Here is a 27,657-nt window from a genome sequence, read left to right as displayed (position 1 = left end):
GGAGGGAGTTTTGGAATCTCAGAGGGCAACATAACTGGGAGGAAAAAAAAAACCCACAGAATACATGCCTAACAGCAACTGCCAGCAGAGAGGTAGCCCAGAGGCTTGCAAACTGTGGGATCGCCAAAGAGAAAAAAAAGAGAGAACTTTCCTGCCAAAGGCTCTAACTTGCATTCTGGCCCACTCGCAGAACAGAGGATTGAGTGAATACCAAAGAAGAGCTAGCTGGCTGCATACAGGCCCCTCCCCCCTACCCTGCCCCCTCCTCCACGCACCCTCCCCATCCCCACTGGAGGAAGAGAGGCAGACGGGCGACAGCCAGAGCTGGAAGTCAAGGGGCTGCTGCTGCAATCTCAGCCCGAGACAGGCATCCACCAAACTGTGACCAGGCTCCCAATTACTAACCACATCTTCCTGGGATCCTGGATGGTGGACGTCCACCAGGAGGGGAGCAGCCTGAGATCAGCTCCCCAGAGGAGACACACCGCACACCTGAGACGGTGCTCTCAAGGCGAGCCAGGAAACTGAGCAGCCAGGACCAAGGAGGTGATTAAGATGCACGGCCCACCTGGGACAGTGTGCGTGCCAAGCACCTCTTCTGAGCTGCTCAGACCTGGGAAGGGCACAAAATGCTCTCCAAACAAGTCTGTGCCCTTGTGGAGTACCCAAGACCCTGAGCAGCTTAAACCTGGGAAGTTCACAAAACGCAAGGCCCACTTTGGACAGTACCCCTGCAGAGCACCCTGGAGGCTGAGCAGTGTAAACTCGTGAAGCACACGACACCTTGAGCTGGGGCAAGTGCAGTGTGGTGCATACACTGCGAGCACTCCCCACACATGCCAGTGATGGTTGTTTGCAGTGTCCCTCCCTCCCCACAACACAACTGAACAAGTGAGCCTAAATAAGTGACCACCTTTGCCCCCTTGTGTCAGGGTGGAAATTAGACACTGAAGAGACTTGCAAACCGAAGAAGCCAAAATAAAGAAGAGGGAACCACTCTGGAAGTGACAGGTGTAACAGATTAAAACCCTGTAGTTAACATTGATTAAGCATTGGAGGGGGCCTATAGATCGTGAGAACAAGTACAAGCTGGAACAAGGAACTATCTGAAACTGAACTGATCCCACACTGCCTGCAACAGCTCCAGAGAAATTCCTAGGTATATTTTTACTATTGTCACTTTTTAATTTTTATTAATTTTTTATTACTCCTTTAATTTTCATTTTTATAACCTACTATTACCTTGCCAAAAAAAAGACCCTATTTTAAAAGCAAACTTCATATCTGTAGTCTTTATAATTTTTGTGATTGATTTTGTTTTGTATTGTTTATATTGTATTTTTGAGAGTCTAACATCTACTTTAGATTTTCAATCTTTGCTTTTTGGTATTTATTATCAATTTTGTCCTTTAAGAATCTAATCTTCAGTATCCATTTTCACTTAGGGGTGTGATTATTGACTTGATTGCTCTCTCCCCTTTTGACTCTCTCTTTTCTCCCCCAGGTCACCTCTATCTCCTCCCTCCCTCTTCTCTTCTCTACTTAAGTCTGTGAATCTCTCTGGGTGTTCTAGGCTGTGGAGAACACTTAGGGAACTGGTTACTGGCTAGATTGCTCTCTCCCCTTTTGACTCCCCCTCTTCTCTTCCTGGTTACCTCTATCTCCCTCCTCCCTCTTCTCTTCTCTGTGTAACTCCATGAACCTCTCTGGGTGATCCAGACACTGTAGAGCACTTGGAATTGATTACTGGCCAGATTGCTCTCTCCCCTTTTGACTCCCCCTCTTCTTCTCCTGGTCACCTCTATCTCCTGCTTCCCTCTTATCTTCTCCATGTAACTCTGTGAACCTCTCTGGGTGTCCCTCACTGTAGGGAATTGTTACATAATTAACCTAGATTTTTATCATCTGTGCTGTATGGATGGCAAAGTCTTGAGGCTTGTGTAAGAAAAAGACTGAAAGCTAGAGGCAGGAGGCTTAATTCCAAAACATGAGAACATCAGAGAACTCCTGATTCCAGGGAACATTAATAGACAAGAGCTCACTGAAAAGTCTCCCTACCTACACTGAAACCAAGCTCCATCCAAGAGCCAAAAAGTTCCACAACAAGACATACCATGCTAATTCTCCAGCAAAGCAGGAACAAGCCCTGGGCATTAAAAGACAGGCTGTTCAAAGCCATGCCAAACCCATATACACCCCAAAACTCAGTACTGGACACTTCACTGCACGTCAGAGAGAAGAGATCCATCTCCACCCACAAGAATACAGATGCAAGCTCCTCTAACCTAGAAACCTTGACATGCCACTAATCCAACCCCACCCACAGGGAGCAGACTCAACAAAAAAGAGGAATCACGAACTTCCAGCATACAGAAAGGCCACTCCAAACACAGAAATCTAAACAAAATGAAAAGGCAAAGAAATATTCAGCAGGTAAAGGAACATGATAAATGCCCATCAAACCAAACAAAAGAAGAGGAGACAGGAAGTCTACTGAAAAAGTATTCAGAATAATGATAGTAAAGATGATCCAAAATCTTGAAAACAAAATGGAGTTACAGATAAGTAGACTAGAGACAAGGATTGAAAAGATGCAAGAAATGTTTAACAAGAACCTAGAAGAAATAAAAAAGAGTCAATGAATAATGCAATAACTGAAATCAATGTTCTCTGCAGGGAACCAATAGTAGAATAATGGAGGCAGAAGATAGGATAAGTGAGGTAGAAGATAGAATGGTGGAAATCAATGAAGCAGAGAGGAGAAAAGAAAAAAGAATTAAAAGAAAAGAAGACAACCTCAGAGACCTCTGGGACAATGTTAAACGCCCAAACATTCGAATCATAGGCACCCGAGAAGAAGACAAAAAGAAAGGGCATGAGAAAATACTTGAGGAGATAATAGTTGAATACTTTATTAAAATGGGGAAGGAAATAGCCACCCAAGTCCAAGAAACTCAGAGAGCTCCAAACAGGATAAACCCAAGGTGAAACACCCCAAGACACATATCAATCAAACTAACAAAGATCAAACACAAAGATCAAATATTAAAAGCAGCAAGGGAAAAGCAACAAATAACACACAAGGGGATCCCCATAAGGATAACAGCTGATCTTTCAATAGAAGCTCTTCAGGCCAGAAGGGAATGGCAGGATACACTTAAAGTGATGACAGAGAAAATCCTACAACCCAGATTACTATAACCAGCAAGGATCTCATTCAAATATGAAGGAGAAATCAAAAGCTTTACAGACAAGCAAAAGCTGAGAGAATACAACACCACCAAACCAGCTCCTCAACAATTGCCAAAGGATCTTCTCTAGACAGGAAACACAGAAAAGATTTATAAACTCGAACCCCAAACAACAAAGTAAATGGCAATGGGATCATACTTATCAATAATTACCTTAAATGTAAATGGGTTGAATGCCCCAACCAAAAGACAAAGACTGGCTGAATGGATACAAAAACAAGACCCCTATATATGCTATCTACAAGAGACCAATCTCAAAACAAGGGACACATTAAGACTGAAAGTGAAGGGCTGGAAAAAAAATATTTCTTGCAAATGGAGACCAAAAGAAAGCAGGAGTAGCAATACTCATATCAGATAAAATAGACTTTGAAATAAAGGCAGTGAAAAGATGAGAGGGTAACAGGCAGGAAGGCTAGGGGTCTCCAAATGGAGGAAATAGACTGCAAGTGTCAGACATTTTTTATTTCTCTCTTAAGCAGCAGGAGGAAACAAACTAGTGTTATATTTTTTCCCCTTCTCTATATAAATTTAAAGAGATTTCTCTTAAAATTCTGTGTTGCCATAATGACAGCTGGTTCCACCTGAGCTGAACTTCTCTCAAACCTTGAGCTAACCAGTGCATTTTTCTTATGGAAATGCTTGTCTTAAGCTAAATTAATATACTATGCATTTACCCCAGATTCTGTCTTCAAGTCAGTTCCTCCTAAAGGCTCAGAACTGACTTGACAAACCATTGTTTGTCTCATACATTGTTCTCTTGATCTATGTTAATGAAACTATATATTTGTATGGAAATCTGCCTTTCTTCAAGATTCATGTCAATCATTTTATGACCTGGGATGACTCACCTGGTGCCAAGATTATCTCAGAATTCATCTTGTGGGTGAGGGATCTGGTGCCATTCTCTGAGTTTTGAGACATTTCCTTTCTTTAATTAGCAGACTGCTAATAGCTATGTAACATCCATCTAAAGACTAGCAGGGGGGTATTTTTTCTGCCCCCTTCTGATGTCTATGTCAGAAGCTTTCTCTATCTCTTTTATACTTTAATAAAACTTTATTACACAAAAGCTCTGAGCAATCAAGCCTTGTCTCTGGCCCCAGATTGAATTCTTCTCCTCCAGAGGCCAAGAATCCCTGCATCTTTCGTGGTTCAGCAACAACCTTTTAAAGAGACAAAGAAGGACACTACATAATGATCAAAGGATAAATCCAAGAAGGAATAACAATTATAAATATATATGCACCCAACATAGGAGCACCACAACACATAAGGCAAATGCTAACAAGTATGAAAGGGGAAATTAACAGTAGCACAATAATAGTGGGAGATTCACACCTATGGGTAGATCAAGCAAACAGAAAATTAGCAAGGAAACACAAACTTTAAATGATACAATGGAACAGTTAGACCTAATTGATATCTATAGGATGTTACACTCCAAAACAATGAATTTCACCTTTTTCTCTAGTGCACACAGAACATTCTCCAGGATAGATCACATCCTGAGCCATAAATCTAGCCTTGGTAATTTCAAAAAAATTTGAGATCATGTCAAGAATCTTTTCTAATCACAATGCATTAAGATTAGATTTCAACTACAGGAAAAATCTATTAAAAATACAAACATATGGAGGCTAAACAACACGCTTCTGAATAACCAACAAATCACAGAAGAAATCAAAAAGGAAATCATGATATGCATAGAAACAAATGAAAGCACGACAACCCAAAACTTATGTGATTCAGCAAAAGCAGTGCTAAGGGGAAGATTCATAGCAATCCAAGCTTACGTCAAGAAACAAGAGAAAAATCAAACATATAACCTAAATTTACACCTAAAGCAACAAGAAAAAGAAGAAATGAAGAATCCCAGGGTTAGTAGAAAGAAAGAAACCATAAAAATCAGAGCAGAGATAAATGAAAAAGTAGACTAGAGCAAAACTCAACAAAACTAAAAGCTGATTCTTTGAGAAGATAAATAAAATAGACAAACCATTAGCCAGACTCATCAAGGAAAAAGGGAGAAGAATCAAATCAGCAAAATTAGAAATTAAAATGGAGAAATCACAACAGACAACACAGAAATACAAAGGATCATAAGAGACTACTGTCAGCAACTATATGACAGTAATAATAAAATGGACAACTTGGAAGAAATGGACAAATTCTTAGAAAAGTATAACCTTCCAAAACTGAACCAAGAAGAAATAGAAAATCTTAACAGACCCATCACAAGCATGGAAATAGAAACTATAATCAAAAATCTTCCAACAAACAAAAGCTCAGGACCAGATGACTTCACAGGCGAATTATACCAAAAATTTAGAGATGAGCTAACACCTATCCTACTCAAACTCTTCCAGAAAATTGCAAAGGAAGGTAAACTTCCAAACTCATTCTATGAGGCCACCATCACCCAAATACCAAACCCAGGCAAAGATGCCACAAAAAGAAAACTACAGACCAATATCACTGATGAACATAGATGCAAAAATCCTCAACAAAATTCTAGAAAACAGAATCCAACAACATATTAAAAAGATCATACATCATGACCTAGTGGGCTTTATCCCAGGGATGCAAGGATTCTTCAGTATTCACAAGTCAATCAATGTGATATAGCACATTAACAAATTGAAAGATAAAAAACATACGATTATCTCAATAGATGCAGAGAAAGCCTTTGACAAAAACTCAACACCATTTATGACCAAAAAAAAAAAAAAACCTCTCCAGAAAGCAGGCATTGAAGGAACATACCTCAACATAATAAAAGTCGTATATGATAAACCCACAGCAAACATTATCCTCAATGGCAAAAAACTGAAAGCATTTCCCCTAAAGTCAGGAACAAGACAAGGGTCCCCACTCTCACCACTACTATTCAACATAGTTTAGGAAATATTAGCCACAGCAATCAGAGAAGAAAAAGAAATAAAAGGCATCCAGATTGGAAAAGAAGAAGTAAAACTCTCACTGTTTGCAGATGAAATGATCCTCTGCATAGAAAACCCTAAAGACACGACCACAAAATTACTACAGCTAATCAATGAGTATAGTAAAGTTGTAAGATATAAAATTAATACATAGAAATCCCTTGAATTCCCTATACACTAACAATGAGAAAACAGAAACAGAAATTAAGGAAACAATCCCATTCACCATTACGACAAAAAGAATAAAATACTTAGGAATAAATCTACCTAAAGAAACAAAAGACCTATATATAGAAAACTATAAAACACTGATGAAAGAAATCAAAGATGACACAAATAGATGGGAAAATATACCATGTTCATGGATTGGAAGAATCAATATAGTGAAAATGAGTATACTACCCAAAGCAATCTATAGATTCAATGCAATCACTATCAAGCTACCAACAGTATTTTTCACAGACCTAGAACAAATAATTTCACAATTTGTATGGAAATACAAAAAACCTCGAATAGCCAAAGCAATCCTGAGAAAGAAGAATCGAACTGGAGGAAATCAACCTTCCTGACTTCAGACTACACTACAAAGCTACAGTCATCAAGACTGTATGGTACTGGCACAAAGACAGAAATATAGATCAATGGAACAAAATAGAAAGCCCAGAGATAAATCCACACACCTATGGACACCTTGTCTTTGACAAAGGAGACAAAAATATACAATGGCAAAAATACAAATCTCTTTAACAAGTGTTTCTGGGAAAGCTGGTCAACCATCTGTAAAAGAATTAAACTTGAACACTAATACCATACACAAATATAAACTCAAAATGGATTAAAGATCTAATTTTAAGACCAGAAACTATAAAACTCCTAGAGGAAAACATAGGCAAAACACTCTCTGACATAAATCACAGCAGGATCCTCTATGACCCACCCCCCAGAGTAATAGAAATAAAAGCAAAAATAAGCAAATGGGACCTAATTAACCTTAAAAGCTTTTGCACAACGAAGGAAACTATAAGCAAGGGGGAAAGACAGCCTTCAGAATGGGAGACAATAATAGAAAACAAAGCAACTGACAAAGAATTAATCTCAAAAATATACAAGCAGCTCCTGCAGCTCAATACCACAAAAATAAATGACCCAATCAAAAAGTGGGCCAAAGAGCTAAACAGACATTTCTCCAAAGAAGACATACAGATGGCTAACATACACATGAAAAGATGCTCAACATCACTCATTATCAGAGAAATGCAAATCAAAACCACAATGAGGTACCATCTCACGCTGGTCAGATGGCTATCCGAAAGTCTACAAGCAATAAATGCTGGAGAGGGTGTGGATAAAAGGAAACCCTCTTACACTGTTGGTGGGAATGCAAACTATTACAGCCACTATGGAGAACAGTGTGGAGATTACTTAAAAAACTGAAAATAGAACTGTCATACAACCCAGCAATCCCACTGCTGGGCATATACACCAAAGAAACCAGAATTAAAAGAGTCAAGTGTACCCCAATGTTCATCGCAGCACTGTTTATAATAGCCAGGACATGGAAGCAACCTAGATGTCATTGGCAGATGAATGGTTAAGAAAGCTGTGGTACATATACACAGTGGAATTTTATCAGCTATTAAAAAGAACACATTTGAATCAGTTCTAATGAGATGGATGAAACTGGAGCCTATTATACAGAGTGAAGTAAGTCAGAAAGAAAAACACCAATACAGTATATTAATGTGTATATATGGAATTTAGAAAGATGGTAACAATGACCCTATATGCGACACAGCAAAAGAAACAGATATAAAGAACAGACTTTTGGACTCTGTGGGAGAAGGAGAGGGTGGGATGATTTGAGAGAACAGCATTGAAACATGTATATTACCATGTGTGAAATAGTCCAAGTTTATGCATGAAACAGGGTACTCAAAGCCAGTGAACTGGGACAACCCAGAGGGATGGGATGAGGGGGAGACAGGAGAGGGGTTCGAGTTGGGGGACACATGTACACACATGGCTGATTCATGTCAATGTATGGCAAAAAGCACCCCAGTATTGTAAAGTAATTAGCCTCCAATTAAAATAAATTAATTAATTTAAAAAAGAATTTTAGTAGCATTATGAATTTATATTTCAAAATTATAAAGTAGCCTGATTTACATATAGGAATATTTTTTGCCTTGTTTGTTTTTCTAATTTTAATAGATCTAATCTATTTTCATTTGCTTCATGTTTCTATGGCATATTTTTCTGTATTATTTGTTTTAACTTTCTGGTTTTGTGTTTTATATATTCTTTTTAAATAAGAAAAAGTTATATTTCATTGGTTCTGGTTTTTTAATTCAGCCAGACTACAGTGGACGTAAACACACTGCTTGTGACTTAAAAAAATTACAGAAAGAATAATAGAGAACAGAACACTATTCATGTAGTTGAGTTTCTGAGGTGCATGCTGTCCTTGTTCACATGATACTTTAAAAACTAAATTTCTAGTCTTATTTATTTTGAACAAACACTTTAACTAACTAGAATGGGTCAGGCTCTGGAGAGTTCTTTTTGCATTGAATCTGCCCTAATTTTTATTCATTTCAGGGCAGAAAACCTTTGCTATATAAGTCCTTGCCTTGGACCAAGAACAGAACACTGTGGAGAAGGTAACATACCCTCTTTTTGCCCATGATATCTAAAATAAACAGACATTAACATTAAGAGCTCTGGTGGCATTGTGCTGTTCAATCCCTAAGTCATGTCCCACTCTTTGCAACCTCATTTTCTGCAGTATGCCAGGCTTAACTGTCCTTCAGTATCTCCTGGAATTTGTTCAAACTCATGTCCATTGAATTGATGATGCCATCAAACCGTTTCATCCTCTGCTGTCACCTTTTCCTAAAGTCTTCAATTTTCCTCAGCATCAGGGTCTTTTCCAATGAGTCAGCTCTTTGCATAAGTGGCCAAAGTGTTGGAGCTTCAGCATCAGGCTTTCCAATGAATATTCAGGGTTGTTTTCCTTTAGGATCAACTGGTTTGATCTCCTTGCTTTCCAAGGGACTTTCAAGAGTCTTCTCCAACACAATTCAAAAGCATTCATTCTTTGGTGCTCAGGGTTTACCTGGTGGCTCAGACGGTGAAGAATCCGCCTGCAATGCAAGAGACTTAGCTTAAATCCCTGAGTGGGAAAGATTTCCTTAAGAAGGGAATGGCTCCCAAACCCGTATTCTTGCCTGGAGAATTCCATAGACAGAGGAGCATAGTTGGTACAGTCCATGGGACCAGACAAAGAGTTGGATATGACTGAGAAACTAACACTTTGAATTTTTTGGCGTTCAGCTTTTTTTATGGTTCAGGTCTCACATCAGTATATGACTACTACAAAAACCATAGGTGTGACTACACAGACCTTTGTTGGCAAAGTGATGTCTCGGATTTTTAATACACTGTCCAGATGTCATACCTTTCTTCCAAAGAGCAAGCTTCTTTTAATTTCATGGCTGCAGTCACTGTCAGCAGTGTTTTGGGAGCCCACGAAGATAAAATCTGTCATTGTTTCCATTTTTTCCCCATCTATTTCCCAGGAAGTGATGGAACTGGATGCTATGATCTTAGTTTTTTGAACGCTGAGTTTTAAGTCAGCTTTTTCACTCTCCTCTTTCACCTTCCTCAAAAGGCTCTTTAGTTCCTCTTCATTTTCTGGCATTAGAGGGTATCATCTGCGTATCTAAAGTTGATATTTCTTCTGGCCATATTCCACTTTGTGATTCATCCAGCCCAGCATTTCACATCATGTACTTTGCATATAAGTTAAATAAGTTCAGTTCAGTTCAGTTGCTCAGTCATGTCCACCTCTTTGTGACCACATGAACTTCAGCACACCAGGCTTCCCTGTCCATCACCAATCCCCTGAGCTTGCTCAAGCTTATGTCCATTGAGTCAATGGTGCCATCCAACCATCTTGTCCTCTGTTGTTCTCTTCTCCTCCTGCCTTCAGTCTTTCTCAGCATCAGGGTCTTTTCCAATGACTCAGGTCTTCTCATCAGGTAGCCAAAATACTGGAGTTTCAGCTTCAACATCAGTTCTTCCAATGAATATTCAGGACTGATTTCCTTTAGGATTGAATGATTGGATTTCCTTGCAGTCCAAGGGACACTCAAGAGTCTTCTCCAACACCACAGTTTAAAAGCATCAATCCTTCTGTAATCAGCTTTCTTTATGGTCCAACTCTCACATCCATACATGACTACTGGAATAACCAAAGCTTTGACTAGACAGAGCTTGGCAAAGTAATGTCTCTGCTTTTTAATATGCTGTCGAGGTTGGTCATAGCTTTTCTTCCAAGGAGCGAGTGTCTTTTAATTTCATGGCTTCAGTCACCATCTGCAGTGATTTTGGAGCCCCCAAAATTAAAGTCTGTCACTGTTTCCATTGTTTCCCCAAGTATTTGCCATAAAGTGTTGGGACTGGGTGCCATGACCTTCAGTTTTTGAATGTTAATTTTTAAGCCAATTTTTTCACTCTCTTCTTTCACTTCCATCAAGAGACTTTTTAGTTCCTCTTCACTTTCTGCCACAAGAGTGATGTCATCTGTATATCTGAGGTTATTGATATTTCTCCTGACATTTCTCATGATGTACTCTGCATATAAGTTAAAAATATACAGCCCTGACATACTCCTTTCCCAATTTGGAACCAATCTGTTGTTCCATGTCCAGTTCTAACTGTTGCTTCTTGACCTGCATACAGATTTCTCAGGAGACAGGTCAGGTGGTCTAGTATTCCCATCTCTTGAAGAATTTTCCAGTTTGTTGTGATCCACACCGTCAAAGGCTTTGGCATAGTCAATAAAGCAGAAGTAGATGTTTTTCTGGAACTCTTTTGCTTTTTCTATGACCCAATGGATGTTGGCAATTTGATCTCTGATTCCTCTGCCTTTTCTAAATCCAGCTTGAACATCTAGAAGCTCTCAGTTTAAGTACTGTTGAAGCCTGGCTTGGAGAATTCTGAGCATTATTTTGCTAGTGTGTGAGATGTGTGCAATGTGCAGTAGTTTGAACATTATTTCACATTGCCTTTCTTTGGGATTGGAATGAAAACTGACCTTTCCAGTGCTGTGGCCACTGCTGAGTTTTCCAAATTTGCTAGCATATTGAGTGTAGCACTTTCACAGTGTCATCTTTTAGGATTTGAAATAGCTCAAATGGAATTCTATCACCTCCACTAGCTTTGTTTTTAGTGATGCTTCCTAAGGCCCACTTGACTTCACATTCCAGGATGTCTGGCTCTAGGTGAGTGATCATACCATCATGGTTATCTGGGTCATTAAGATCTTTTTTGTATAGTTCTTCTGTGTATTGTTGCTACCTCTTCTTAATATCTTCAGCTTCTGTTAGATCCATACCATTTCTGTCCTTTATTGTACCCATCTTTGCATGAAATGTTCCCCTGGTATTTCTCATTTTCTTGAAGAGATCTCTAGTCTTTCTCATTCTATTGTTTTCCTCTATTTCTTTTCATTGATCACTTAGGAAAGCTTTCTTATCTCTCCTTGCTATTCTTTGGAACTCTGCATTCAGTGGGTATATCTTTCCTTTTCTTCTTTGCCTTTCACTTCTTTTCTTTTTCAGCTATTTGTAAGGCCTCCTCAGACAACCATTTTGCCTTTTTGCATTTCTTTCTTAGGGATACTTTTGATTACCACCAAGTTAAATAAATAGAGTGATAATATACAGCCTTGATGTACTCCTTTCCCAATTTTGAACCAGTCCATTGTTCCATGTCTTGTTCTAACTATTGCTTTTTAATATGTAGGTTTCTCAGGAGACAAGTAAGGTGGTCTGTTACTCCCATCTCTTTAAGAATTTTTCATAGTTTGTTGTGATCCAGACAGTCAAAGACTTTAGCATAGCCAATGAAGCAGAAACAGTCATAAATTAACATAGTTTAATAAATTAACATAAATTAATAAATTAACATAATTTATTGTATCAATTTTCTCCTCTCTTTATTTTTCATCCTATTAAAATTTGAAACCTTCTAGGGGGAAAAAAAATAATTAGCTTATTAGGGGTACTTCTCTAGAGAACCAGCAAGGATGTTTATTCCTTTAGGGTGAAATAGATGAAAGCAACAACTTAAGAGTGAGAAAAACCTAGTGATAAAAAGTAAAGTAAAGTAAGCCAAAGTATTTTTAATTTAAACGAGCTATTTGAAGTCATTAGAGTGATGTTCTCTCTCTTGCTAATCTACTGATTTGGTGTTTTACTGTCGTATAGATTTCAATTTTATGCATAGAGGCTAAACGTGGTCATATTTAAAATTCTTCATCCTTAGCGAAGAAGTGCTTTGTTTGCTAAATGGTTGGAATGGCTTTAAGAGCCTACCTTTGAATGGAAGGAGGTCATTTTGCCAGTCACAGATGAGTATTTTAATAAAGAACAAAGAATGTTCTAAAATGAATTAGGCACTGGACCAGGTAAAAGTAATACACTCAGTTGAAAAAAAAACATAGTTATTTATTCAAGGGCCATAGATCAATCAATGTCTATGAAAAATGTTTAAGTACAAGCATAGTAATGCTGAAATACTGATTGGTTGTCCAGTCTTAACGAGAGGCAACGTTCTAAGGGCATCTCAACCTAAGCCAATGTAGTGTTATTTCATTAGTGGATTGCATTTCTTTTCCATGAAAGACAGGAGCTGAAAATCTATTACTATGCTGTGTAAATACTATGAAGTTAATACTAATTAAAATATAGATGCATGGTTGATTTTTAGTACAATAACTGTTATTGCAGTGAATGTGGTAATTATATTGGGAGAGTATATTAGCAGGAAGAAGCTCTAAGTGGTCTGGAGAATGTAGAAAAATACCATAAGGATAACTTAAGGAAAAATAAATAAACAAATTACAATTCATTTGAGGATATTGTGCCAAAGATTTATTGCTAAAAATTTCCTGTCAGCAACCCTGAGATTAACAAAATATTTATAAAATAAAGGAGAGTAGATATTCTATACCAGTACCTATAGCAAAATTTTGAGGCACAACAAGCCTGGAGAAATGGAATACAAAAAAAAAAATAGCACATCTCAATTATATACCATCTGTTAAGCATTTTGATAGATATTTTAATCATCATCTAAATTTTACAAAGATTAGCAATAATATAAGAAAGTAATTTATATTCTGAAGAATAAAATTACCTAGTTTTTATTCTAAAAATTGTATTTTATTATTGAATTTACACATACATAAACACTGAAAATCATTTATTTCTTCCATGTATATGTGCAGCTATAATTACCCATGAATTGTAATTTAATGATTGTGATCTTAATGATGATGATGATAGGTAGATTTAATTTCTACATTTCCTTAACATAAGATAGTATCTGAGTTGATGTTCCCTACTCTTCCTATTCAAACATTTCACCTAAATAAACATTAAATGTAAAGTAAAGGGGGAAAAAGAAAGATTAAAAAAAAGAAACAGCACTTGGTAACTATCACTGTACTCTGTGCCCCTATACATTTGGCTATGTTTAGAATCCTCATAGAAGTGGAATTTTGTAGTGTTAGTTCTTCTATTACTGGCTTATTAAAATTAGTATATCCTCAAGTTTCATCCATGTTGTTGCAAATGGCAGAATTTCCTTTTAAAGGCTGTATGTATAATATTTCATTATATGTAAAAATATATGTATTGTGTATAATGCCATGAATCTGTTTATCATTAGGTAGTATGGGCATTTTAACAATATTGACCCTTCCCATTTGTGAACATTGGAACTAATATGCATTCTGGGAGTCCCAGAAGGAACAAAAAAGAAAAAGGGTCAGAAAAATAATTTTAAGAAATAATGGCTGAAAACTTCCCAAATCTGGGGAGGAAAATAGATGTTTAGATTCATGAAACCCAGAAAACCCGCAAATAATTAGAACCTAAATTGGTCTATTCTGATAAACATTTTAAGTGTCAAAAATCAAACACAAAGAGAATTTTGAGCGCAGCAAGAGAAAAAGGATTCATCACACACAAAGGGACACCTATAAGACCATCAAAAAGTTTCTCAGCAGAAATTTTATAGGAGATTTGAAAGTGGAATGCTATAATGAAAAATAAAGTTATTAAGTAAGAAGACGGTAAAGTGTCTGCCTGCTATGTGGAAGACCTGGGTCGGGAAGATGCCCTGGAGAAGGAAATGGCAACCCACTCCAGTACTCTTGCCTGGAAAATCCCATGGATGGAGGAGCCTGGTGGGCTACAGTTCATGGGGTCGCAAAGAGTCGGACACGACTGAGCGACTTCACTTCACACTTCATATACCTGGCTAAGCTGTCCTATCAAATGAAGGAACCATAAAGAAATTTCCAAACAAACAAAACCTAAAGGAGTTAGTTATCGATAGGACTTCTTTATAAGAAGTGGTACAGGGAGTTCTTCAAGTTGAAATTAAAGAACACTAAACAGAAATATCCATTTCATGGATCACAACTTTGTCATGGCAAAGGGACTTGAATAACTCAATGAAACTATGAGCTATGCCATGCAGGGCCCCCCAAAGTGGACAGATCATAATGAAGGGTTCTGACAAAATGTGGTCCACTGAAAAAGGAAATGGCAAACCACTCTAGTATTCTTGCTGTGAGAACCCCATGAACAGTATGAAAAGGCAAAAAGATATAACACCAGAAGTTGAGGTCCCTAGGTCAATAAGTGTAAAATCTGTAACTGGGAAAGAATGGAGGGTAATTACTAGTAATTGCTCCAGAAAGAATGAAGTGGCTGGGTCAAAAGAGAAATGGCACTCAGTTGCAGATGTGTCTGGTGGTGAATGTAAAGTCTGATGCTGTAAAGGACAACATTGCATAGGAACTTGGAATGTTAGACAATTAATCATGGTACATTGGACATGGTCAAACAGGAGATGACAAGAGTGAACATCAACATTTTAGGAATCAGTGAACTAAAATGGACAGGAATGGTGAATTTAATTCTGATGACCATTATACCTACTACTGTGGGCAAGATCGGAGAAGGCAATGGCACCCCACTCCAGTACTCTTGCCTGGAAAATCCCATGGACGGAGGAGCCTGGTAGGCTGCAGTCCATGGGGTCGTTAAGAGTCGGACACGACTGAGTGACTTCACTTTCACTTTTCGCTTTCATGCATTGGAGAAGGAAATGGCAACCCACTCCGGTCTTCTTGCCTGGAGAATCCCAGGGACGGGGGAGCCTGGTGGCCTGCTGTCTATGGGGTCACACAGAGTCAGACACGACTGAAGCGACTTAGCAGCAGCAGCAGCAGCAGCAATGGGCAAGAATTCCTTAGAAGAAAATGGGTAGCCCTCAAAGTCAACAAAAAGTCTGAAATGCAGTACTTGGATACAATCTCAAAAACACAGAATGATATCAGTTTGTTTCCAAGGCAAGCCATTCACCATCACAGCAATCCAAGTCTATGCCCCAAGCACTAATGCTGAAGAAACTAAAGTTGACCAGGTCTAGGAACATGGCAAACCCTTCTAGAACTAACACCAAAAAAAAAAAAAAGATATCCTTTGCATGATAGGGGATTGGAATGCAAAAGTAGGAAGTCGAAAGATCCCTTGAATAACAGACAAGTTTGACCTTGGAGTACAAAATGAAGCAGGGTAAAGGCTAACAGAGTTTTGTCAAGAGAACACACTGGTCATAGCCAGCACTCATTTCCAACAACACAAGAGACAAGTCTATACATGGACATCACCAAATGGTTTACACTGAAATCAGATTATTATTTTATTTGCAGCTGAAGATAGAGAAGCTCTATACAGTCAACAAAAGCAAGACTTGTAGCTGACTGTGGCTCAGATCATGAGCTCCTTATTGGAAAATTCAGCTTAAATTGAACAAAGTAGGGAAAGCCACTAGGCCATTCAGGTATGACCTAAATCAATCTCTTATTGTTATGGAGTGTAGATGATGAACAGATTCAAGAGATTAGATCTGGTAGACAGAGTGCCAGAAGAACTGTGAATAGAGGTTTATAACACTATACAGGAGGCAGTGACCAAAACCCAAGAAAAAGAAATGCAAGAAGGCAAAGTGGTTGCCTGAGGAGGTTTTACAAATAGCCAAGGAAAGAAGAGAAGGGAAAGGCAAGGGAGAAAGGGAAAGATATACCCAGCCGAATGCAGAGTTCTAAAGAAAGCAAGGAGAGATAAGAGGGTCTTCTTAAATGAACAATGCAAGGAAGTAGAGGAAAAGATAGAATGGGAAAGACTAGAGATCTCCAAGAAAACTGGAGATATCAAGGGACTATTTCAAGTAAGGATGGGCATGATAAAAGACAGAAACTGTAAAGACCTAACAGAAGCAATAGAGATTAAGAAGAGGTGGTAAGAGATTAAGAAGAGGTAATGTAATCTCTTACATTAAGAGATTAATGTAAGAAGAACTACATTAAAAAAGGGTTTAATGACCTGCATAATCACAATGATGTGGTCACTCACTGAAAGCCAGACATCCTAGAGTGTGAAGTCAAGTGGGCCTAAGGAAGCATTACCACAAACAAAGCTAGTGGAGGTGATGGAATTCCAACTGAGCTATTCCAGGTCCTAAAAGATGATGCTGTGAAAGTGCTACACTCAGTAGGCCAGCAAATTCAGAAAGCACAGCAGTGCCCACAGGACTGGAAAAGGCAATTTTTCATTCCAATCCCAAAGAAGACAATGCCAAAGAATGTTCAAAGTACTGTACAGTCACGCTCAGGTCACATGCTAGGAAAGTAATGCTCAAAATCCTTCCAGCTAGGCTTCAGCAGTACATGAACTGAGAACTTCCAGATGTACAAGCTGAGTTTAGAAAAGGAAGAGATCAAATTGCCTACCTTAGTTGAATCATAGGGAAAGAAAGGAAATTTGAGAAAAACATCTACTTCTGCTTCATTAACTACGCTAAAGCCTTTGACTGTGTGGTTCATACACAGAGCAAGAGAGAGCGAGAGTGAGAGAGAGAGAGAGAGAGAAACCTGGGGAAAATTCTTAAAGAAATGGGTGAACCGGACTATCTTACCTGTCTTCTGAGAACCCTGTATGTAGATCAAGAAGCAATAGTTAGAACCAGATATGGAACAATGGACTGATTCAAAGTTGGGCAAGGAGTATGTCAAGGGTATAATTAAAGCTGTATATTGTCACCCTGCTTATTTAACCTCTATACAGAGTACATCATGGCTGAATTAATCACAAGCTAGAATCAAAATGGCCAGAAGAAATATCAACTACCTCAGATATGCAGATTATATCATTCTAATGGCAGAAAGTAAAGAGGAACTGAACAGGCTGTTGATGAGGGTGAAAGAGGAGGTGAAAAAGCTAATTTAAAACTCAACATTTAAAAATAAAATAAAATTAAAAAAAAAAAGGTCATGGCATCTGGTCCTATCACTTCATGGCAAATAGAATGGGAAAAAGTGGAAGCAGTGACATATTTAGCACTGTGGATGGTAACTGCAACCATTAAATTAAAAGACGCTTGCTCCTTGGAAAGAAAGCTATGACAAGCCTAGACAGCATATTGAAAAGCAGAAGAGACATCACTTTGCTGACTAAAGTCCATACAGTCAAAGCTATGGTTTTTCTAGTAGTCATGTACAGATGTGAGAGTTGGACCATAAAGAAGGCTGAGATCTGAATCATTGATGTTTTTGAATTGTGGTTCTGGAGAAGACTCCTGAGAGTCCCTTAGACTGCAAGGAGATCAAACCAGTCAATCCTGAAGGAAATTAACTCTGAATATTCACTGGAAGGACTGATGCTGAAGCTGCAATACTTTGGCCATCTGATACAAAGAGCCAACTTACTGGAAAAGACCCTGATGCTGGGGAAAAATGAAGGCAAAAAGAGAAGGAGACTGCAGAGGATTCGATGGTTAGATTGTATCACTGACTCAGTGGACATGAATTTGAGCAATCTCCAGAAGATAGTGAAGGACAGGGGAGCCTGAATACTGCAGTCCATGGATTGCAAAGAGACATAACTTAGGGACGGAACAACAACAAACTGTAATATGAATGCGTATGAAAGAATCAATCTCATTAATATAAATTAATAGACAAAAAAGAATAATGGAATATTGTAATGGTGGCATATTAGTCGTTTTAATCCTAGTATAATAATTGAGAAACAAAATATTAAGTTAACTCTAACTTAAAAATCTGTAAATGAGTATCAATACAAAAGATGTAAATTGTGATATCAATAAGATCAAGTATGCAGATGAGAAGTAAAACTGTAGCCTTTTTGTATAAAATCAAATAAATTTCACTCAATTTATGGCTGAGTAACAATCTCATGTATTTATTCATTCATTTGTTGGTTGACAGTTTGCTTCCATGTCTTGGCTATTGTAAATAATGCTGCTATGGACATTGAGGTACAGATATCTTTTTGAATCAGTGGTTTTGTTTTCAGTTTTTTTGTTTCAGGAGTGAAATTGCTGGATCATCTGGTAGTTACATCATTTGTAACTTTCTGATGAACCTTCATACAGCTTTTATAGTAGCTGCACCATTTACGTTCCTGTCAACAGTGTATGAAGGTTCCTGATACTCCACATCCTCATGAACATTTGTTACTTGTCTTCTTTTTGATAATAGCCATTCTGAGAGGTGTGCAGTGATATCTGACTGTGGTTTTGACTTGCTTTTCCCTGATGATTAGTGATATTGAGCATCTTTTCATGTACTGTTTGCCATCTGTATGTCTTCTCTGAAGAATATCTATTCAGGTCCCTTCTCATTTTTTACTCGGGTAGTCTGTTTTTCCATAAGCTGTTAATATAGTGTATATACTAACCTTTTATTTATCATATCATTTGCAAATATTTTCTTCTATTCAGTAGGTTGTCTTTTCATTTTGTCAGTGGTTTCCTTGCTCTGCAATTTTTTTTTAAATTTAACTAGCTCCCATTCAGTTTTTGGGTTTTTTTGTTTTTTGGTTTTTTTTTTGCTTTCATTTCTTATGCCTTAGGAGACTATAATATATTACTACAATTTATGTCAAAGAGTATTCTATCTGTATTCTTTTCTAGGAGTTTTATCATTTGAGGTCTTACATTTAAGTCTTTAATCCATTTTAAGTTTATTTTTATGTATGGTGTAAGGAAATGTTCTAATCACTCTTTTACCAGTAGCCATCCAGTCTTCCTAGCACTGCTTATTGAAGAGACTGTCTTTTCTCCATTGTATATTCTTGCCTCCCTTCTCATAGATTACTTGACCAAAGGTGTATTGTTTTCTTTCTGAGCTCTCTATTCTGTTCCTATGTGTCTGTTTATATGACAGTATTTATGTCTATTTGGATGACCATAGGTTTGTAATATAGGCTGAAGTCAGGAAGCATGATACCTTCAGCTTCATTCTTTTTTCTCAAGATTACTTTGACAATTCAGGGTCTTTTGTGGGTCCATATAATTTTTTGGATTATTTGTTATAATTCTGTAAAAAAAAAGTCACAGGTATTTTGATACAGATTGCATTTATTCTATAAATTGCTGTAGTTAGTATGGATATTTTCAAAATATTACCTCTTCTAATCCAAGAAAAATGGAACAACTTTGCATCATTTTCAAATTTTTTGATCCATCATTTTCAGAATATAAATCTTTCATCTTTTTGTTACAGTTTATTCCTAGGTACTTTATTCTTTCTGTTGCAATTTTAAGTTAATTAATTAATTAAGTTGACAGAAAAAGGAAGATATTTAGGAAGCCTTTAGCCTCCATTTATTTCTTTTTTTCCTTATTTTCCCCTATCTCTTCCCCCACTTATACACTATTTCTTTAGTTCCATGAACTCTATTCATAGAAAAATCACCTTCAGAATAAGAAGAGGCCAAAAGATAGTCTCTTAAGGAAAAATAAGGATTAAGGCAAATTTTTAATCATTTCTAAGAAGCTAGTAAAACCTCATAAGAACTTATTTAATACTCTAATATATAAATATACATTCTCTTGAAGGGAAAATATTTTCAATATGAGATTGATAGCACAAACGTAAAAAGACAACTGAGGAGTGAAAACAATCTAGTTTAACCTTGTGATTTTTACAAATGAGGAGTATCCTAGGAAAGGGATTTTTCTTGTTCATTAGTAGATTGTTAACAAATCTTCTAACTTCTAAGATTTTTAGAATCCAAATCTTCTAACTTCAAGTCTGTGAGTGCTTGCTTGCTCAGTCGTGTCCGACTCTTTGCAGCTCCACAGACTATAGTCCACCAGGCTCATCGGTCCATGAGATTTTCCTGGCAAAAATACTGGAGTGGGTGGGATGCCATTTCCTTCTCCAAGGGAATTTCCCAACCTGGGGATCAAAACCACATCTTTTGCATCTCCTGCATTGGTAGGTGGATTCTTTGCCACCTGGGAAGCCCAGCTTCAAGCCCAGTTTGCTTGTTTATTGTTTTTTTTTTCCATGTCATTCTGTATCTTTGCACTTGTACTTTCTAAGGTATTCTACTCCAATAAAACTATACTTAAATATTTTGGAAGCTTCCTATGCTATTATTTTTATTATACTTCCAGTCCAAAGTAGATACATTATTCACACCAGTTTTCTAGAATTGAAATTAACGTAATGCATATCTCTTTAGATGGGATTGTATATCTTTCAGAAAGGAGCCAGTCAACCATAGACTGTTCCAGGATGAATTATTGGGAAAATCCATGGTTGTTGATCTATGGACCACAAGATGCAAGGCTGCTTGTTTTAATGAGGGAGGAATGATCTACATGCATGGTTGGGTGCTCTGCGGTGAGCTGAACCAATGCATCTTTCTTGAAGGAAAATGAAGAAAAAATAATCTATCAAAACTGCTTGACAGCCACCTGATCAATGTGCCATATTTGTTTAATGAAGGTGCTGTGGCTAGTCCATTCATAATCATCCATTTTCCACACACAAAAAAACATTCCCCAACTTTGCCTTTCGTGGGGCTTGGGGCAATTAATGTGCAACCTAGGAGATTAGCCCTACTGCTGAGCAGAACTAATCAGGGAACAGTTTTCTGAAGATGCAGAATTCTGAGCTTACCATGTCTGATTAAGGTTAATGGTAATCATGCATATCAATGTCATATTATTTGTTCTTCTAGAAGGCCTGGTATTATTTGTATAAATAGCACTCTCTAAAGGTTATAACCCGCAGTTTGCATCTAAATTGATGTACATTTTTTTCAATAAGTTAGGAAAATAAACTTGGTAATATCTACCTCAAGGAAAAGCTTTCTGTTCATGTTTTTTTTTTTTTCCCCCAAAAGGCTGTTGTAGCAAAACTACATCCATTTTGAACAATGGCATCATTTTATTTCCTATTTTCTTGGTGCCTGTAACAAGGAGACAGAGAAATAGGGGAATGAAAGAGGTAGAATTTATTAAAAACATCTTGTGATAGGGGCCATAGTATGTGTTTTAATGACAGCAGTTCGCTTATTTTTCATATTTTTCCAGAAATGGAAATATATTTTGAGAAAACTAAATTACTTGACAATATTTTCATAATGGAAGTGTCAGAGCCAAGAGGAAAACAAAATTCTGTTTAATCCACATCTCAGTGTTTGGATCTTGGATCAGGCTCTATTTATATCAGGACAGTCTGCTGGGGAGATGTTTTACTAGTTGTGGTTTGGGACAAATCATATTAGTTATCTTATATTTAATATAGTGATATTAAATAATCTACATTTTAGTCAGTATATCATTAAACAAATCCAAAGAAATTTCTGAGCCTCATTTTTTCTTGTAAAATAGGGATAATTATAATTTCTGCTTCGTAAAACTGGATGAGTTAGTATAGGTAAAACATTTAAAGAATTGGCTAGCATATTGCAGGCTTATATAGAGGTGGCAAGAATAAAGTCTGTATAGGTAATTGGCAAAATTAAAGACAATATATATATGAAGTATAGCACAGCAAAGAATATATAGGCATTGATAATTTGGAATAAAAAGTAGCAGTGGTAACAGTAAGAGTAGTTTTATAATAGTACATAGATAAAGAAATAAGATGCTAAGATAAACATTCATATCCTAGTATATATTCTTGTACTGGTAGACCTCAGTCCATACTCACAAGTAACTGTAGCTCATACTACGCCAGGCATAACTGTTAAAAATTATTTCCACTCTCTACACTCTACTCAGACATTCTAATGCTGTGAGTGGCTTTGTTTTGTTTTGTTTTGTTTTTTAGGATTAATGTCATTGGAAATGAAAAGCCAAACAAGTATTTATTTCTCTGTGTTCCTCTCCCTCTCAAACCTACCTGCCTCATATGTTCTTATTCATATACATTCAAATACTAGTCACTCTATATGGATACTCGGTTAACTTAATTCTTGCATAACACAGAGATACAACAGTAAATGTTACTGTATTGATGACTCTAGAAAAATGTTAAAGATATATCTTCATTTCTCCCTCTTATAATTTCAGATAAAACACATTCTCATATCTCCATCACACTGAAACCAAATGTAGCTTGCAAGCTTTTTATACCTTCAACTTCCAACTTTAATTTTCACCTTCCCTACATCATCATGCCTTGCTTTTTCAATTAATTATTTGCTTGTTTCTAACTTTTAAAATAGTTTTTATTTATTTATTTTTGGCTGTACTGGGTCTCTGTTGCTGCATGAGCTTTCCCTAGTTGTAGCAGTTGGAGGCTCCTCTTTTGCTGTGGTGCACGGGCTTCTCACTGCTGTGGCTTCTTTTGTTGCAGAGCATGGGCTCTAGGGCCCTCAGCCTTTGGTAGCTGCAGCATGGGAGCTCAGTAGTTGTGGCTCCTGAGCTCTAGAAAACAGGCTCGGTAGTTGTGGTGAACAGGCTTAGTTGCTCTGTGACACGTGGAACCTTCCCAGATCAGGGATGGAATTTGTGTCTCCTGCATTGGTAGGCAGATTCTTTACCACTGAGCTGCCAGGAAAGCCCACTTGCTTCTAATTTTAATCAACCTAGCCATTGACTTCTACTTCTACCTTGGTCCTGGAGTTGCTATTTAATAGGTAATAGAGCCATTAGTTTTATGAAACTTTGAGATACTTGATCTAATCTCTCTCCTTCAATTTCCATCTCACTGCATTACACTGGGCTTCCCTGGTGGGTCAGCTGATAAATAATCCACCTTCAGTGCAGGAGACCTGGCTTCAATTCCTGGGTTGGGAAGATCCCCTGGAGAAGGGAACAGCTACCCACTTCAGTATTCTGGCCTGGAGAACTCTCTCCACTTCCTTACTCTACCAAAAACTGTCTACAGCAGTGGTAGCAAAAAATTACCACCTCTAAACAGATTCCACCTCTACTGCATGTACTGCATGTATATAATTCAGTCAAGTGAATAAATATGTATTGTAACTGTTCTCGGACAAGAGATTGTGAAAAACAGTTGTTAAACCTGAGAACAATGTTAGCATTATGGGTATTCCAGCACATGTAATGATTCTGTAGATTTATCTAAATCACAGAACTTTTCCCATTTAATGCATAAGTATATATATATTAGTAATGTGGAAGATAGAGAACATAGGTTTACTTCCTTTCTTCCCTAAAATATTGCTGAAATTGTAGATGAGAATTATCAACCCCCAAACAAGCAAGCAAGAAGACAACAGCAGGAAAATTTATTCAACACATTTTTAAAAACAAAAAGCAGGCAGAAGATGCAGAAGCTAAATGGTTTCTTGGGAGATTGAAACAAGAATGAAGTAAAAAACTCCGGCACAACCATGGAGAGTCTCAACATTTTGGTATCTTATTACAGAAGAAAGTAAAGTGAAGAATAGAGTTTTAAAACTGTAGAGGGGATGGAGAGAATACTTAAGTGACACATACCTCTGAAAATAAGAATCAAACCTCATGTCAACTCTATTAACTAGATAATACCATCATTTCTTTTTATAGATAAGAAAACTGCAGATAAATTGGTTAAATAACTTGTTCAGAATTAAATACCTTATAAGTGATGGAACTGGGTTTCATACTAAAACAGCCTAACTCCAGGTACCATGCTCCTTACTGCTACACCACTGCAACATAAGTGTACACACACATACAACTTATCCAGCAATACAAAAAATATATACAATGTATTGTTCTAAAATATAGAAGCAAATAGAAAAAAAATTACAGTTGAAATCATTGCTTTAGGATGTCATTCCTGCAGTGTCAAGAGATATAAAGTAGGGTTCTGTTGTTTTAAAATACTGGTCTTATCACTTCTGAACCTTTTGGCTAAGATCAACCTTAAAATACTAGCTTCTTGGTAGTATTTTATTTTTTAATTAAGGCTTTATTTTTAAAATAAGTTTTAAGCTTAGGGTAATATTGAGAGGAAGATTTCCCATATAGTCCCTTCCCCCAAACAGGCATAGCCTTCCTCATTATCAAAATGCCCCAAAAGGGTGGACATTTTTTACAGTTGATAAGCACACAACTGACACATCGTAATCACCTAAAGTCCATAATTTGCATTACAGTTCATCACGGTACCATACATTCTATGAGTTTTGACCAATGTATAATGACATATCTGCAATTGAAGCATTAATATCCACAGCTTAGTTTCACTGCCCTCAAACTCCTCTGTGCTCTGCTCATCATGCCTCCCTCCCCCTGCTAGCCCCTGACAACTACTATCTTTATTGTCTCTATAGTTTTGCCTTTTCTAAAATGTCATATACTTGGAATCATACAGTACGTGGCCTTTTCAGATTGGAATGCTAGAATTCCAGAATCTGTGACTAGCTGTCTAACATTTTAGAGAAATACTCAGTCATTATTATTTCAAATATTTTTTTCTAATCTTTTCTTTATTTTCCTTCTGGTATTCCAATTTTGCACATTTATACATTCTGTAGGTTTTGCACAGTCTTTGGATATTCTGTTTCATTTGTTTTGCTCTTTGTTCTTTGCCTTTCAGTTTTGAAAGTTCTAGTGCCATTGTTTATTAATAAGACCATGAAGGCATTCTTCATTTCTTTTATGATGTTGTTAATCTCTAGGATTTTTAAATTTCCTTCTTAGGATTTCCATCTCTCTGCTTATATTGCCCATCTGTTCTTTACTTTGCCAACAAAGGTCCGTCTAGTCAAGGCTATGGTTTTTCCTGTGGTCATGTATGGATGTGAGTGTTGGACTGTGAAGAAAGCTGAGTGCCGAAGAATTGATGCTTTTGAACTGTGGTGTTGGAGAAGACTCTTGAGAGTCCCTTGGACCTCAAGGAGATCCAACCAGTCCATCCTGAAGGATATCAGCCCTGGGATTTCTTTGGAAGGAATGATGCTAAAGCTGAAACTCCAGTACTTTGGCCACCTCATGCGAAGAGTTGACTCATTGGAAAAGAGTCTGATGCTGGGAGGGATTGGGGGCAGGAGGAGAAGGGGACGACAGAGGATGAGATGGCTGGATGGCATCACGGACTCGATGGATGTGAGTCTGAGTGAACTCTGGGAGTTGGTGATGGACAGGGAGGCCTGGCGTGCTGCGATTCATGGGGTCGCAAAGAGTCGGACACGACTGGGCGACTGAACTGAACTGATTAGAAACTTTAGCATTTTAATATGAGTTGCTCTGAATTCATGGTGTACTTTCAACATCCCAGCCGTGTTTGGTTGTGATCCTTACTCCATTCTTCAAATTCTGTCCTTTGACTTCTGGTATGTCCTATAATGTTTTCTTGATTTTTGGAAATAATGTACTAAGTAAAGAGAACTACTGTAAATAGGCCTGTAGGAACGTGGTGGTGTGGAATAAATGGAATGGAAGCACTTTATAGTCCCATGACTAAATCTCAGTGTTTTAGTGAACTTATGTCTCTACACTGCAAACATTACAAGTGTTCTTCTGTTTTTTTCTCCCCTCTTACTCTACTAAAGTAAAGTAAACTGAAGTTGGGTATTTCCTTTCCTCTAGTACTCTTGCCTGGAAAATCCCATGGATGGAGAAGTCTGGTGGGCTACAGTCCATGGGGTCGCTAAGAGTCGGACACGACTGAGCGACTTCCCTTTCACTTTTCACTTTCATGCATTGGAGAAGGAAATGGCAACCCACTCCAGTGTTCTTGCCTGGACAATCCCAGGGATGGAAGAGCCTGGTGGGCTGCCTTCTATGGGGTCACACAGAGTCGGACACGACTGAAGCGACTTAGCAGCAGCAGCAGCAGCAGCAGCAGGTCAGTTAGCCTCTGATAATACCTCAGCAGATCAGGATCTGGCTATAATGAGTTTCCTCTGAGGACTGCCCTTGTTAAGAAGAGTAGAATGGTCTTATGTGTTGCAAAATATTTTCTTTCCCTTCCTGCTGCTGGAAGCAAGAAGGGATTTTTCCTCCAGTATGTTTTGGGTATCTGGGTAAGCTTCTGAGATGATTCTTGAAATATTGTGAGACCACCCCCCCCCCACTTCACATTTAGTTCATCCTGGTGTTTAAATCTCAGACTTGTCCACATTGAGGCTTCAGCTCAGCTGCCATTCAGATTTTCCTACCCCAGACAGAGTTCCTATGGAGGTTTTTGCTCATGTGTCTCTGTTTCAGCAAATCATGACTCCCTGTATTTGCCTGTCTGATTTCTTAGTCATAGGAGCAGTGATTTACCTTGTGTCTTCCCCTCATTTAAGGATCCAAGAGGGGTTAAATTTTTCAATCTTTGCAGCTTTTTATTTGTTTTGGGGACAGGGTGGAGACTTTCAAACTCCTATATTGTGGAACCAGGAATCAGAAGTTTATTTTTCTATCCTGTGTTATGTTTATGGTGATAAGCATTTAAAAAATAATTAAAACTATAAAGTAAATAAAAGAAATGTACCTGGAGCACAAAAGGAAGATTGGGGAATGAACATATATTGCAAATTAAAATGTTTATTCTTAGAAAGCAATATGATTACTGTTGAAACTTGATGTTCCTATGATAGAAAAATAATGAAATAACACAAATGATAGATACAACAATTTTTTAAGTTGGAGGCTATATATATATATATATGAAATTTTAAAAGTGAGTGGGAGTAATTTTTCCATAGAAATAATACTTAAAGAGCTTGTAGAAGAAAATAGCCCTAAAATAAAGATGCAAATAAGATAACCATTTAATTTAGTTCTAAGTCACAATGCTTTGAATGTAAAAGGGAATAGTAAGTGATACACAGGGACTACAGCTATTCCTAGAAACAAGAACCTACTTAAGTAGGATATTAACCAAGTTAATGACAAAGAAATATATGATTAATTTCTCATGTAAAAGCTTAGAAGCCATCACCTACATAGGGTTATAATTTTCCACATGTTTTACACATATAATATGTGATATTATATAATCCTTTATATGGTCAAGGTATCCTCTATCTTCAGGGACAAAGTTATCCTGTGACATTTCAGAATTCAGAGTAAACCAGTTGTTCCTTATCTGAAATAAATACTTGAGCATGCTT

The 27,657-nt window shown here is 37.5% G+C and overlaps 1 long non-coding RNA gene across 1 annotated transcript in view; it reads left to right on the top strand.

Moving 5' to 3' along the window:
• Nucleotides 1–360: 360 nt before the first annotated feature.
• The window catches only part of LOC129641849 (uncharacterized), a 104,205-nt gene continuing 76,908 nt past the window's right edge, over nt 361–27,657 (top strand). The window contains exons 1-2 of the long non-coding RNA XR_008709480.1: nt 361–1,159; nt 8,792–8,853. This is a non-coding gene — a long non-coding RNA (uncharacterized LOC129641849). The remainder of the gene's footprint in view (nt 1,160–8,791; nt 8,854–27,657) is intronic.

Source organism: Bubalus kerabau, chromosome 1 (genome assembly GCF_029407905.1).
Source record: "Bubalus kerabau isolate K-KA32 ecotype Philippines breed swamp buffalo chromosome 1, PCC_UOA_SB_1v2, whole genome shotgun sequence".
NCBI classification, from domain to species: domain Eukaryota; kingdom Metazoa; phylum Chordata; class Mammalia; order Artiodactyla; family Bovidae; genus Bubalus; species Bubalus kerabau.
The sequence above is the reverse complement of the archived record's forward strand: the minus strand, read 5'-3'. Positions and strand labels throughout refer to the sequence as shown.